This window comes from Myxine glutinosa, chromosome 14, assembly GCF_964187855.1.
Source record: "Myxine glutinosa chromosome 14, kmMyxGlut1.1, whole genome shotgun sequence".
Taxonomy (NCBI): domain Eukaryota; kingdom Metazoa; phylum Chordata; class Myxini; order Myxiniformes; family Myxinidae; genus Myxine; species Myxine glutinosa.
In genome coordinates, this window is record NC_136274.1 from 53133621 (window position 1) to 53147423 (window position 13803).

General features: G+C 43.8%; 1 long non-coding RNA gene across 1 annotated transcript; it reads right to left on the reverse strand.

The window, feature by feature from the left end:
- Positions 1–3131: 3131 nt before the first annotated feature.
- Positions 3132–10362, reverse strand: LOC144888819 (uncharacterized). Its single transcript, XR_013621350.1, has 2 exons — positions 10259–10362; positions 3132–5152 (listed from the first exon to the last, which is right to left on the reverse strand). It is a non-coding gene; the product is annotated as an uncharacterized LOC144888819 (long non-coding RNA).
- Between the last annotated feature and the right edge of the window lie 3441 nt (positions 10363–13803).

Genomic DNA, 13803 nt, shown 5'->3' on the forward strand with positions numbered 1-13803 from the left:
CGTCCATAACGTTTTGAGATATCGTGCTATGTATTGTTTTTGGCCCTACCTTCCAATGGTGAAGAATCACTTTAAACTTCTAGTTTCCGGATCCGAATCCGGATCTTCACCAAAATCGAATAATTTCGTCCGAATCCATCCACAACTTTTTGAGATATTTTGTTCACAGACAAATGGGGCAGACAAACAGACATGGGTGAAAACATAACCTCCATCCACCTTTGGTGGCGGAGGTAATAAAAGGATGTGATTGAAAACGTTTTTGCACTGCAGGAACATTTTTGATGCCGAGTCATTCCATCTCGAATTTCTTCAGGCTCTCTGCATGATCTGCTACAGCTTTTAAAAACTCAGCAGGCCTCATGTCTCCCCATTACTCTCTTCCTTGACCTCGCACGTGCAAGCACACTGCACTTTTGTGTAATCGCCAAGTTAGTCCCACGCGGTGTTTTCTCAGTAAAGAGGCTGCAGAAAATTCGGCCTAATTGCAAGTGTAATGAAATTGCAAAAGTAAAGCACGGAACGCACATGCACACTTCGCGTAATGCGTATATTTGTTTTGCGCACAGTATGTGGGCTCAGCATGCGACTGTGTTCCAAAATCGTTTGCTTTAACAAAATATTTATCCTTCCGTTCAATGATCTGCGTAAATGACAGTCGTTTTATAGTCGCAGTGGACATAGGCACTTCCTTCAATAGATTAATCTGCTGAATAGAGTTCGCGATGTGAGGGTACTTGTCAATAAACGGTGAGCGATCGTTTGCGTCAATACTGAAAACGAACAAATGGAAACCTTGTACATCCCCGACGTCCGGGTAGCCATACCCGGCACAAGACTTTTAGACCAAGGATGACTTTTAGCGAAGGATTAACGTCAGGTATTCACGGACCAGATGCCCGACTGTGTTTCACGGGCAAGGTCATTCATCAATGTGTGTGCTGTCCCTCGGATGGACGTGAACCTGGGAATCCCGTCTGCCGGCATTAGAATGTGGACGTTGAAGATCCCATTGTTTCCTTCATGAAGAGGGTTATCTCCGGTACCCGTGGCCAAATTCCGAATTCCTGCCCCGGTTACTGCTGGGAAGGCAATGGCAAACCACTCGGTATAACCCATTCTCAGGAAGCTGCTTCGGTGACCTCGACACTCTGTGAAGAGCATACATTACGTCAGACAGAGCGAGACCTATTGTCACAATTTGATTCCGCATCCACCACTAGCCTCATCGGTCAGACCATGACCAGGTGAATTTCTTGCTCCTGTCAGAGGTGACACATTCTGGTATGATTCCTGGATGTCTTACACATTTTTCTTCATTTTTATTTTCCTCCCCAACAGCATTCACATGGACACGCAAGTCTTTCCCACGGCTGCGGACGTGTTTGCCTATAGTATATTAATGAACCTCCTGAGCAGCTCCTCCAATCCAGACACCAACCTTCTGGTTCCCTCCCCAATCCCTTAACAAAACAATAACGTAATTCACTTCCCATATCTACTGGATCACTGATTTAGAGTTTTGATTAAAATGGAATCTGACATTGGCACTGTTAGGAATCATGTTTCAGAATGCTTGTTGTTGCATTGCGAAGCGAAGAATGGAGTTTGACCTCTCCCCCACCCCCCATCCTTGCCTTCCTCATAGGAATGAACAAAGATGTGAAGTGTGAGGAGGACTGTTGTTGGATTAGACTGAAGAGCGCCCTCTGCTGCACCCACCAAGTGGTTGGCCTTGGTTGTAGCTTCAGAATCGATGTGAAAGGAAAGTGAACAGGTTAAAATTGGTGTATACCCCGACCAAGCCCTTAAATTAATTAGAGGAGCTATGATTAGCAAATGTACATTGGGCTTGGATAGGAGAAATCATCTAAAGGAGATCCAAACCACATAGGAATTTCCATCTAAACTACCTGCTACTGGAGCTAAATTAAAAGTAATAGTTTTGTGTGGGAACATATTGACCTCCCCGTAAGTCATAAGACCTTATTTCCAAGGAACTTAAGGATCATTGATACATCCTTAAGATTCATACATCCATCCATTGATTACATCCATCCATCTCACACTCTTACGATGTCTCTCCGAAAAGACCGACTGGACAACCCTCCCATTCACTTTCTGAATAATCCTCTCCAAGAAGTTCTGTCACTCAAGCTTTTGGGTCTCACTATCTGCCATGATCTTTCCTGGGAAAACCACATTTCAAATCTGGCCTCCAAAGCCAGTCGCCGACTGGGCATCCTCCGTCGTGCGAAGTCCTTCCTTGGCACACCTGAGCTCCTCCCCACATACAAGGCTTTCATCCGCAGCTCAATGGAGTCCTGCTCTCCCCTCTGGGCTGGTGCTCCTGCCTCACACCTAGCTTGCCTTCACGCTGTTGAAACCAAAGCGTTCAGAATCATTCGAATCTCCCGCGATGAAGCTAACTCCAAGGGCCTTTCACTCACTCACCGCAGGCAGGTTGGTGGTCTTTCCATCTTCTACCAACTCCTCTCTGGCCTTGCTCCCCCAGCTCTCTCTGGGCTCTGTCCCCCAAATATTCCTTCAGGTCGCACAAGATCTGCCTGCAACATGGTTAAACTGCCAAAATCAAGACTCTCTGCTCAGTTTCACTCCTTCATTCCTCTTTTCTCCCGCCTCTGGAACAAACTTCCTCCCTCTCTTAAATCCCAATCCTCCGTCCAGGTCTTTAAAACAGCTGTTCACGGCCATCTCTTATCTTTCCCCATCCAAAACCTTGATCTTTTCTACCCCCGCTAATTTCACCTCTAATCCACATTTTTGAAATACCAACTTCTGTCCTGGAAGTCCTTGATGTCCTTGTGTTTTATACTTCTCCCACCCCCTCACCCCCCCCTTCCCACGCCTCCTCCCCCCAAGCCCTCTCCCTCCCACACATCTCCCAATGTCCCTGCTCTCAAATGTTGTGTTTATGTGTTTCGCCTTCTCTCCCCATCTTGTCTACCACACCCCTTTTTATATATTTTGTTTGTCTGTTTGATTTGTTTGTGTGATAAATGTTAGCTATTTCACGAGCCTCGATTATGTATGCAAAAAATAATAATAATAATAAAAATCCTTAGCTCTACATCGAGCTCCTTATTACGCATGGCACACCACGTATAGAATTCTACACAATATTTGGAGAACTTTATTTACTCACAAAATATAGCACAGGCCTTTCGCCAAAGATACAACTTGAAAGTTACTCCAGGTAAATAACTGACGCAGCCCATGAGCTGCCCGAAGCATGTTACTAGAATGGATGTAAGAACATGGATGGATGGAGGGGAGGGAGGGGGGGTGGGGGTGCAGCATTCAGAGCACACAGAGCAGTTGGCCAAGATAAAATAGGTAAAAGTTCTAACTTGCCCGTGATATTCGTGATATATGATGTGAAACGAACCGAGTGGGGCACGTCGTCATTGTTGGCCTTTTGCATTTCATTTCGAGTTTGTTGTCAACTCAAAATCTTTGACGTTTCTTCCTTTTCAAGGCCAAGTGATGCACCACGTGAAAAGCGGGAAGATCCACTTCGTGCGATGAGGGATCGGCATGACATCTGCTCTCTTGCAGTATGTATATACATACAGTTTATACATCTTTTATATATGTATAATATATATTTACCTACATATCCAGTAAAGCCCTTTTCCTGGTTTACATCACCACAGATAATGTTGTGTGTTTAACGAAATAACTGCTGTGTTTTCTTAACATTGGTATGGATTTACAAACGGTGCATATCAAATAGTTAAGCAAATTCGGGTTAAGTAAACGTCTTGCAAAATTGAAATGATGTAAAACTTGTTTGAATGATACAGCAAAACAATGAGATAAAATCAAATCGTGCAGTCGGAGAGAGTAATTGAATTGTAAGGGCACAATGATGAGGGATCGGTCATAAAATATACCATTCTTGCTCGTGCAAATAAAAGTTCAAAGGAGGTTTGATGTGAACAAAACATTTTGATATTGCCGGAACATGTATCGATCCCGCATGCCGAACTGACCAGCAATCCTGATGTAGGTGATCATGCCCACCTTCCCTTCCTTCTCTTTATACCAAGCCCCCAACTCTTCTTTCCCCTTTATGAATTGCGAAATGTGTAAACAAAGGGTACGTACGTCGATGCACATATTTGGGAGTGTCTATCGGCTGGAAGCAAAGAAGGTTAATCATCCTCCTCGAGAGTTCCAGTGATGAGCAGAGATCCCTCAACCCACAGCGCCCCCAATCCCACCCCATCACCCCTCTTCCCGGTACAAAATGCCCGGGAGGTACGGAATGCCTTCACGTCGACTCGATCCCCCTCAAAGTCATGGCCGATGTCCAAAGTGTTCTGTACCAAAGCACATGCTGTCCAAAGGTGGGTCAGGTTGTAATCCCAAGAGTGGGAGACCTCTGTCCATATTGCGGTTTACAGTTCTCAATGTACCAAAGCTCATTCTGGCCAAAGGTGTGTCTGATTTGCATCCCCACAGCCGGAGGCCTCGATCCATATTGCAGACTATAGCTCCCAAAGTACCAAACCTCATTCTGGCCAGAGGTGGGTCAGACGTGCATCCTGAGAGCTGGGGGCCTCCATCCAGCTTGTGGTCTTCAGCTCAGAAGGGCTCCTCCAGCCTCGTCGCAGATCCTTGGGAGCTTCAGCGTTGACTTTGAGCTGTGATGCCCGTCTCGTCTCGTTCAAACTCTTCCTGAGCCCGTCTGATCTCCCGCCGTTTCACCTGGCGACGCCGTGCCGCAAATGCTCCCACAGAGGAGGTGAGGAGCAGAAGAAGGAGCACCAGAAGGAGGCTTAGAGCCAGCACGGACGAGGGAGCGACCCGCAAAGCTCCAGGAACTTCCACCACCGAGTCCTCCTGGAGCCTTGCAGCCCATGGGACCGTAGTGTTCTCCGTCCCAGTGGGGTTGTCGCTTTCCCAAGGGCTGGAGCTTAATGGACCCATCGCCTTTCACAGGGTCCTTGATTATGTTGTCCCTCGTTTAGTTCTCGCTCATTTGGGAGTGGCGGGGCACGGTTCCTGCACTCGTCTCATTGAAAAGCTCCAGCTCGCTATTTCTTCCTCTCTCTCTTTCTGCCTAGATCTCGTTGCTGACTCCAATTGGTACCTTCTTTCTCCCCGGAGCGTCAGGGAATGCAGGCTGCGAACAAAGGGAGAGAGAGGGCGGGGAAGGCGAGGGGAGAGGTATAGAGGGATAGGAGGGAGGGAGGGGTGGAAGGGAGAAAGAAAGAGAAAGGACATTATACAAGAAAAACGAACCATGCTGGGAAAGGCCATTTAGCATGATAATGCTTTTGTCTGTACGTATCTTCTAGCAGACAATAAAATATACAGGCTCATGTTTGTCGATCCAGAAGCCGTGAGCTCCTCCTTTCGCAGGTGTTTGAGAAGACAACAGACCAAATTGCTTACGTGGCCACCCTCTATTTCTGCATGCTATACAGGAGTTGTTGAAAGCTTTTGTCATCACATATGACGATATGCAACTCTCAACCGTGCTCTAGGAATGAGATACTTGTGAATCTTCTACAGATGCTTTTTTTCTCACATCGTCACCTGAAATTCCCACTGGAAGCAGCGCGATTTTCTGTGTCATAAGCGGTGCCAAGGGACATCCAGAAATCGCATCGATGGTGTGGACCCATTGATTCGACTCTGAGGGCCTCCTTCGTTCTCGTGCTGCACTGTTGTGCCCCAACAACCATGCATTGACACAAATGGCACAATCCAGAGGAGTGGGTCCATTGCCATTGTGGCGACAACACGTTGTAGCCCACTAATGAATAACACCATCCGTGACTGTGATACCTGCATCCAATTAGCTCACTGACCAAACCGACCATTACACAGTTACCATCCAGCTTATTAAATCCATTGTGGTGTGCGCAGCCACCCGCGAACCCCCCCCCCCCCCCCCCCCCGCGGCAGGCCATCCAATGTTTTCCACGATGCCTTGTTAATTGAGCAGCACGAACGAGCGTTGGAGGTTTAGTTCGTGGGTTTGTTAGGCCGGTGGGTATACGGGCCTGGAAAGGTCCTAATATAGTACACAAGTGTGGTAAACCCCATGTTTTAATCATACTGGGAATTCAGAATTTTCCAATATGTAGGCGCCTTACTTGCCTCGTGTACCCTCTAAGGGTACAAAAGGGCAAGGCAGCTGGGTTAAAGTTTATTTTGAATGCCATGATGCATTAAAAATGCTGTGCTGCCATGTGCCCAGTATCAAAAATGCAGTTTGTTGAATAACTTATGGTTAACCACAGTTTTATTTATTTGGGAATTGATGTACTCGACTGTTATGACCTCTTTCTGGAACGTCCCACTATAGGTATAAATGTCAAAGTGTCTTCTTCCATGGGATATTCGTTTATCTTGCTGTCGACATCTCCATCTTTTCACACTCCTTAGTGATAGTCATGCTGATGACTGAGAAAACCGTTGCATTGCCTTCCCGTTTTTGTGTTGACCGGACCATCTTGCATCTCAGATTCCACACCCGTTTATGTGACCCTCATTACTATTGAAGGTGGACGGAGGTTATGCTTTCACCCCTGTTTGTTTGTCTGTGAGCAGGATATCTTAAAAAGTTATGCACAGATTCGGATGAAACTTGGTGGACAGGTTGGGTGTATGACAAGGACGTATCGATTCGATTTTGGTGAAGATCCGGATCTGGATATTTGAATTTTTAAAGTGATTCTTCACCATTGAGAGATGGGGCAAAAACGATACATAGCACGACGTCTCCAATTTCGATTCGGACGAAACTTGTTTGACAGAATGGGGGTGTGACAAGGACTGATTGATTCGACTTAGGCTGATTCCGGGTTAGGGTCTTCACAAATGACTGGGATACAAAATGTAAACTGTTCAGCCTGGCAGAGGTATGCGCTCTACCGATTGCCGTTCTAGTTTTGCATCAAATTGACCTCAAGGAGAATCAATGATTACCTAGCAACGGTTGTGCCTTGTTGTAACTGGGATTTATACATCTACTAGTAAAACATCCGTCCAAAATGACGGGTTAGAACAGTTTATTCGACGGTGCAGCCTCGTGAGCATGCCAAAGTCTGAAGCCTCGGCCTAATGTCAGGTGTGTTTATGTCTTCATTTATTAGACATCCTACTGACGTAACACTCATTTTACTCTGCGCTCGTTGTACATCGCGTACAGCTAATTTCACGTCCCTGCGCCTGGTATTTATTGGTTTTTTGGGGGTTTTTTTTAAACGCTTCTGTACACTGCTCTTGAGCTGCAACCTCATTCTCTCTAGTAAAGGGGGGGAGGGAGGTGGGGGTTATTTATTCGTATTTATTCAACACTAGCAGGAGTACCCAGCATTGCTGGGGGTGGGGAGGGCATGCAGGAGAGGGAGGGGTGAGTAAGGGAGCTGGTTGAGTGGAAGGAGGAGGGGAAGGAGGGGAAAGATATACTACATATACATATTTTAGGGGTGGGGGTGGCTTTGACAGGCCCCTGCGTTTTGGGGTAGGGGGGAAGGAAAGGAGGAAAAATTTACCTGTGTAAAGAGTGCTTTAACCTCAGTGTTGCCCAGGTAAAAAAGGAAATTGTAATACCCTCTGCCACCATCACCAGGTGGCGCTACACGGTACACATTTACATAGAGAATTTACGCTCCTCTCCCGGTCCCCCACGCCCCCTCTTGAGGCCGCGGCCACGTAGCCTATGTTACCCCCCAGACAAAGTTGTATTTGTATTTGTACCCCGAGTAAAGTATAAAAGCGTTTATAGCTGGAGTACCCGGCGTTGCTCAAGCGAAAAAGAAACATTAACATATTTGAAATGACGACAAATATAATGGAAAAGCAATAATTACATCCAAATCAGAATCCATCACAAATGTCAAATCATCATTTTACCTTTTCGTTGAATATATGCTGGTGAATGAGCCGTTGATCACGTTTCTGAATTAGTATGATGACGTTCAGGAAGAAGGAGTAGCTAGCTTTACCACCAACTTCAACCGCTTCCGGAATTGTTTGATTAATTTGTGTGCAAATGTCTGGTAATTGTTTTGTATTTATTTATGCCAATGTATACTTGTATATAACTGTCATTAATCAAAAAGGCTTAGGCACTCTATAGAGCAATAAAAAAAAAAATCTAAAAAAACGAACTTTTTTTTTTCCCCAAAAAATATTGTTTCGTTTGCCTAAAACACTCCCAATCGGTCACTGATGAACCTCTGAGAGTTTGACGAAGATCCGTTCAGCCATCTCTGAGAAAAATGGTGACAGACAGACAGACAGTCCAACAGTCAAGTAGATTGTGCTTTATTAAATTTGTCTTCGTGTCTGGAATTCTGTGCTGTGTGTCGTGTCTGAAATAATTTTTTCATTCCTGTCATGTGTCTGATTTCCGCCCTCTTTAACGCATTAACTGATTTGTTTGATTGAAAACTCCTGGAGGAAATATTTGAATTTCAGGTTTCTCCCTTTGGCTAATTGCCCGATTAGACGAATATGTGCGAAAATAGAGGCGTGTCACACTACCGCTCGGTTGACTTGCATTTAGCCTTTAACCAGCTTTCCCCGTGTGGGATATGAATTTCCGACATGTACAGTTCCAGTCTTAAACCTCTTGCAGTTTTGGATGGGGGCCGTGTCAAAAATGTGGAAGCACTCTGTCCACATTCCATTGCCAAAGAAAGGGGATGCAAGAGAATGTTAAAATAACTGAACCATTGCCTTGACTTCACATTCTAGCAAGATATTTCCAAAGATCATTCAACGCACAATCAATGATTTCATTAAACGAGAAATGCCATTTGAGGAAGCAGGTTTCAGAAGAGGAAGAGGTACTAGGGATCAACTCGCAAATCTGAAGTGGATCATGGAAAAAGCAAAGGAATATCAAAGGAATGCATCTGTGTTGTATAGATTATAGGAAAGCATTTGGTTGTGTTGATCATTAATTGATGTGGATAATGATGATAGGAATGGGGATGTCAGAGCATCTAATATGTCTGATAATAAGCCTGTACACTAAACAATAAGCTGCAGTAAGACAGAGTTTGGAGAGAGAATTGGAATTGGAAAGCGGGTTAGAGAGGAGTGCACTCCCTCCCCTTACTTGTTCAATCTGCATGGTGAGTAAATCATGAATAAATCAAACTTGGATGACATAGAGGCTGGAGTCAGGATTGAAGGAAGATGTATCAATCATCTTAAGGTATGTTGATGATGTCCCTCAGTTAGCAGAAAGTAAAGAGGACTTGATGAAACTGCTGTTAGCCGAAACTGTTGGCAGAAAGTAAAGAAAGCTCGATGTTGTGTGGCCAACCTGTTTTACAAGTGTTCACCACAAAGACTCTCAGCGGTTCCAGAATTAAGATGTAGACGCTTGAAATTTATCAGATGCTGAAATTACAGATGCTTGAAAAGGCAGAATCAGCTTTCCAGCTTTACCTGCACCCCAACTATTTGTTGTGTCCAAATCGGTTCCACGGACGCATCACTGCAAGGTTTAGGAGATAGATGGACAGCGGACAGGTCGGCAAGAAGTCAAGACACAAGGAGGCGTGACATACTTGTGTAGGCGTAGCTCTCCATGTGGAGAGGTGTAGCGAGACTGCCCAAACGCTGTCCCGCAGTAAGGTTGGCGTGTTCGGCTCAACCTGCGGGATTGCGTTGAGAAGGTCCGATTTGGGTCGTGATCTGAGCTAGTGGTGGGAAGGTGTGTCTCGCTTCCACCGTTCACAATGCCTTCGACTTTATTATACTGCACCAAAGAGAAACTCTCCGTTGGAAGAGCCTCGTGTTCATTGATACCTCTAGCTAGCTAGCAGTAAGAGGGTTAATGTCTGTGGTCCAAGCGCACAGTGAACACACAAGGATGTGTAAGCAATTCCATTTGAAATCAAATCAAATCTAGGATTCAATGATAATTTGCAACGAGGTGAAAAAATATCGAGAGCGGATTATATTGAGGCATGGAAGGGGAATCAACGAGCAGGAGCACAAACTACATTCATTAAGTAAGTCATCATTTGGATTACAAATAAAATAAAATCGAGGATCCAATGACAATATGAGACAAAGTAAAACATCGAGAGAAATGATTGTATAATAGTATTGGAGGAGAATCAACGAGCAAGAGCATGAAGTACATTGACGAAGTGGTCATCTCACAGTTCTTTGACAGATAGAGTGTATGATTCCCCTATAATATAATGTTTGCCCCTGTGTTGCTCTCGTACCGATAAGATTCTAGTCTACTCACCTTGAACCGGCACTCGGTGCTTGAGCTCCGGGATGTCTGTATTCACTCTGCTCTCCCTCCCTCCAACCCTCACCACCCCCAACTCCTCTCTCGCTCCATCATGTGATGGCACCGCCCTCTTCTCACGACCACACCCCTTATGGGAATTCCTCCTCCCAACAATTGCACAACCCACCTTCAGCTCACGCCCCTTCTGGCAAACCATTATTTGAGAGAAGACTGTTCTTGTCTTAGTTTGCTGTGGTCCACATCATTTATTAATGTCTGATCATTTTACTCTTTCTACTTTTAGCAAATGTTTTCCTAACTACAGTGCCTTCAGAAAGTATTCACACCCCTTGACTTTTTTCACATTTTGTTGTGTTACAGCCTGAATTTAAAATGGATTAAATCGAGATGTTTTTGTTACTGAAATACACTTAATACCCCAAGGTGGAATTTTCTACAAAATAATTAAAAATGAAATACAGAAATACAGTATCTAATTTACATGAGTATAAGTTTTCTTATTGTCAGTTTTGTTCCATGGGCTCTTTTGAGGATCGTCACTGAACCTCGGACAGTTTCCAACTGCAGTTCATTAGTCGTAATATTCCCAGGGATGGTTTTTAAGATTTCTGTGAGGTTCTTTTTACCATTCTCGTTGCTCCAATATTAACTGGTACAATTTCGATGCTCTTCAGCTTCCAGGATATTTTCATTTCATTTTTAGGTCTTTTATTTTAGGTATTTTCATTTTAGGTATTTGGTCATTTTCTTGATTTCTGCATTCCTTAGGCCAAAATTGGTGGGTACCGACACCTCATTTTGCAATGCCTTCTTTTCTTTTTTTGTACCTCAGTACTATATCCGGTCACAATGCTTTTTTTCTATGTTCATGCTTGATGTGATCATTAGGTTAAATGTGAGCATTACTTCCTTGTTTTCATTGATTATTTTTGGTTCGTTTCCACGAGTTTTATGGAAGTGGGATATTGAGACTTTTGCAGATGTGCCAGTGGATGAATCGACATACTTTGTTGTGCCTTTGGGTGAACAGCTGTTTTGACATGAGTTTTTTTTTTTTTTTTACATCCCAATAGGAGGTGGCTCCAACTTTCTGCTTCTGCCTTGCAGAAACCTACACATGTCCGATTGACTCAGTCCTGCCAATTTTTTTAAAGCCATTGGTGTAGTGTCCTTAGTCTTGGGCATTTATAATGATTCGTGCATCATCCCAGTTGAGTTAACCTCTTCTTAGCCATTCCAAAAAGCCTTCTTTGTCTAATCCAAATCTGTCCAACTCTCCTTTTTTTTTTTTTTTTTTTTTTTAACCTTCCTGCTCTTTTATTGTTTTCCCTGTTGTCGGTCTATATCTGTTGATATTTAGTATTATATATTTTTCTTCTTTTTTTGCAATTGTTGGGGCTGAACTCGTTTTTCGGTTTCTCGTGTGACATCTTCCATTCGCACCTGTCTTTGGAAATTTCTTGCTACGTGAGTTAGGTGTGTTGTCTTTGTGTTTGCTTATAAATTGGATTCGGTAGTTTGTTGCACTTTTTATGTATGTGGCCAATCCTACAGTTGTCATTCTGTGCACTTGGTTGAGCTCCATCAGGCTGCTACCTCCTCGTCTTTGCAGGTACATTCTCGGGATGCATTGATTTTTGTAAAACATTTTGTGGATGGTGAGGAGTTTCCTTGTTTTGGTATCCAGTTTATTGATTTCTGATTGTGGCCAGTTTATTATTCTACAGCTGTATTGGAATACTGGTATTGCGAATTGGTGAATGGCTTTGATTTTGTTCCTTGATGAAAGGTATATTTTCAGGATCTGCCTCGTTCTACACAGGTATTCTTTGGTAATTGTTTTGTGCATTTGTTTGTGATATTTTGGTGGCCCTCTTCTACTCCGAGGTATATGTATGATGCTTTGTTGTCTAGCTCCTGTATTGTTGTATTTGTGTCAATTTTATGTTGTCCATTTTCGTTGGTCTGCCTTGTATGTATGAATGTGCGACATCGTCCTATATTGCGAGTGCAATTAAACCTGCGTCTCAGGGTTTATCACCAAGTGTGAGTCGTCGTTGGAGAAATCAAGCGCCTCCATTACGGGCCTATATGCCATTTTGGTCTCGAAGAAGAAGAGGATGTCCGCTTGGTGCATCTTGTCATGTCGTTGGGATTTCCATATCAACCTCACCGTGTGGTGTGCCGTTGGTTTACATATCGGCTCAATTCCCATATCGACCTCTCACCTCGTAACTCCTCGTTCGCCGTTGTGCCGATACCTGCTTGTTCTCGTCGTTCTGCACGGATTCAACCAGCATGGAGATCCATGCACAGACATTGGGGAATGTTACATCCCACTCACGGTTGGCGTATCGTGAGTTCATTGCTTTGAGAGCATTGGGGAATGATGGTACCATCATATGTATTGTTCATTTGATGCAAGTGACATTTTCATTGTACCTTCTTTAATAGTGTTATTATTGTGTAGGTGAGAGTTCTGAATACAATTACTTGTTTTGTTCTACAATTGCATTGGTGTCGTTTTACCATGGTTTATTAGAAAACGCAAAATAACAAATCTTTGTGCCGTGTTCCTGCTCCAGACTCTGAGGTGCACCGTAACCGGGGTTTGGGGAGGTAATACGTAATACATCTCCTTTCGGCACCTGTTCTACCAGTTCCTGCAATTTTACATAAAACACCTCCATATTTTCTTAATCTTTTGCAGAAGTTGGATCATATATCGGAATGATTGTGGTGTTCACTCGATGTTCTTTCCACCTAACTGATATTAACCCATCAATGACTGGGTTTAATCTCAGTACCAACCCTGACATATTTTTATTGAAAAATCACTACCCCTCCATTTTTTTTTCAGGTTTTCTGACCAGAAAAGAACACTTCGTTATCGTCGGATTGAAACTACCCCAAGCCAGTCCATCTAAGTTCACTTGTCCCCAAAATTTAAGTTATTGTCCTCTCCATCTCTCTCCTTATTACATCTAACTTTCCCTGATTAATTTACCTTACATGTTCCAATTTACAACAATTTACCATCAACCTTACAACATTTACCATGTTCCAATTTTATGAACATTTGAGAAGCCCAGAGTTAAACTCCATCATCACCACACAGAACCTCATCTTGCACCACGCCTTAGCGTAGAGGCAAGCCACAGTCATGGGGACAAGCCGCTCCAAGGCCAGCCATGAGATTTTGAGGCTTGGTGGTCGGATGACCGGACGATAAACAGACCTGTTGACCTCAACCCAGCTTACCAAGCCCCATGCAAACACCGCAGTCCAACAACAGAACATACAGTGCATTCAGAAAGTATTCAGACCCCTTCACTTTTTTCACATTTTGTTATGTTGCAGCCTAATGCTGAAATCGTTTAAATTCATTTTTTCCCTCATCAATCTACACTCAATACCCCATAATGACAAAGAGAAAACAGGATTTGAGAAAGTTTTGCAAATTTATTACAAAGAAAAAACGGAAATATCACATTTACATAAGTATTCAGACCCTTTGCTATGACACTTGAAATTTA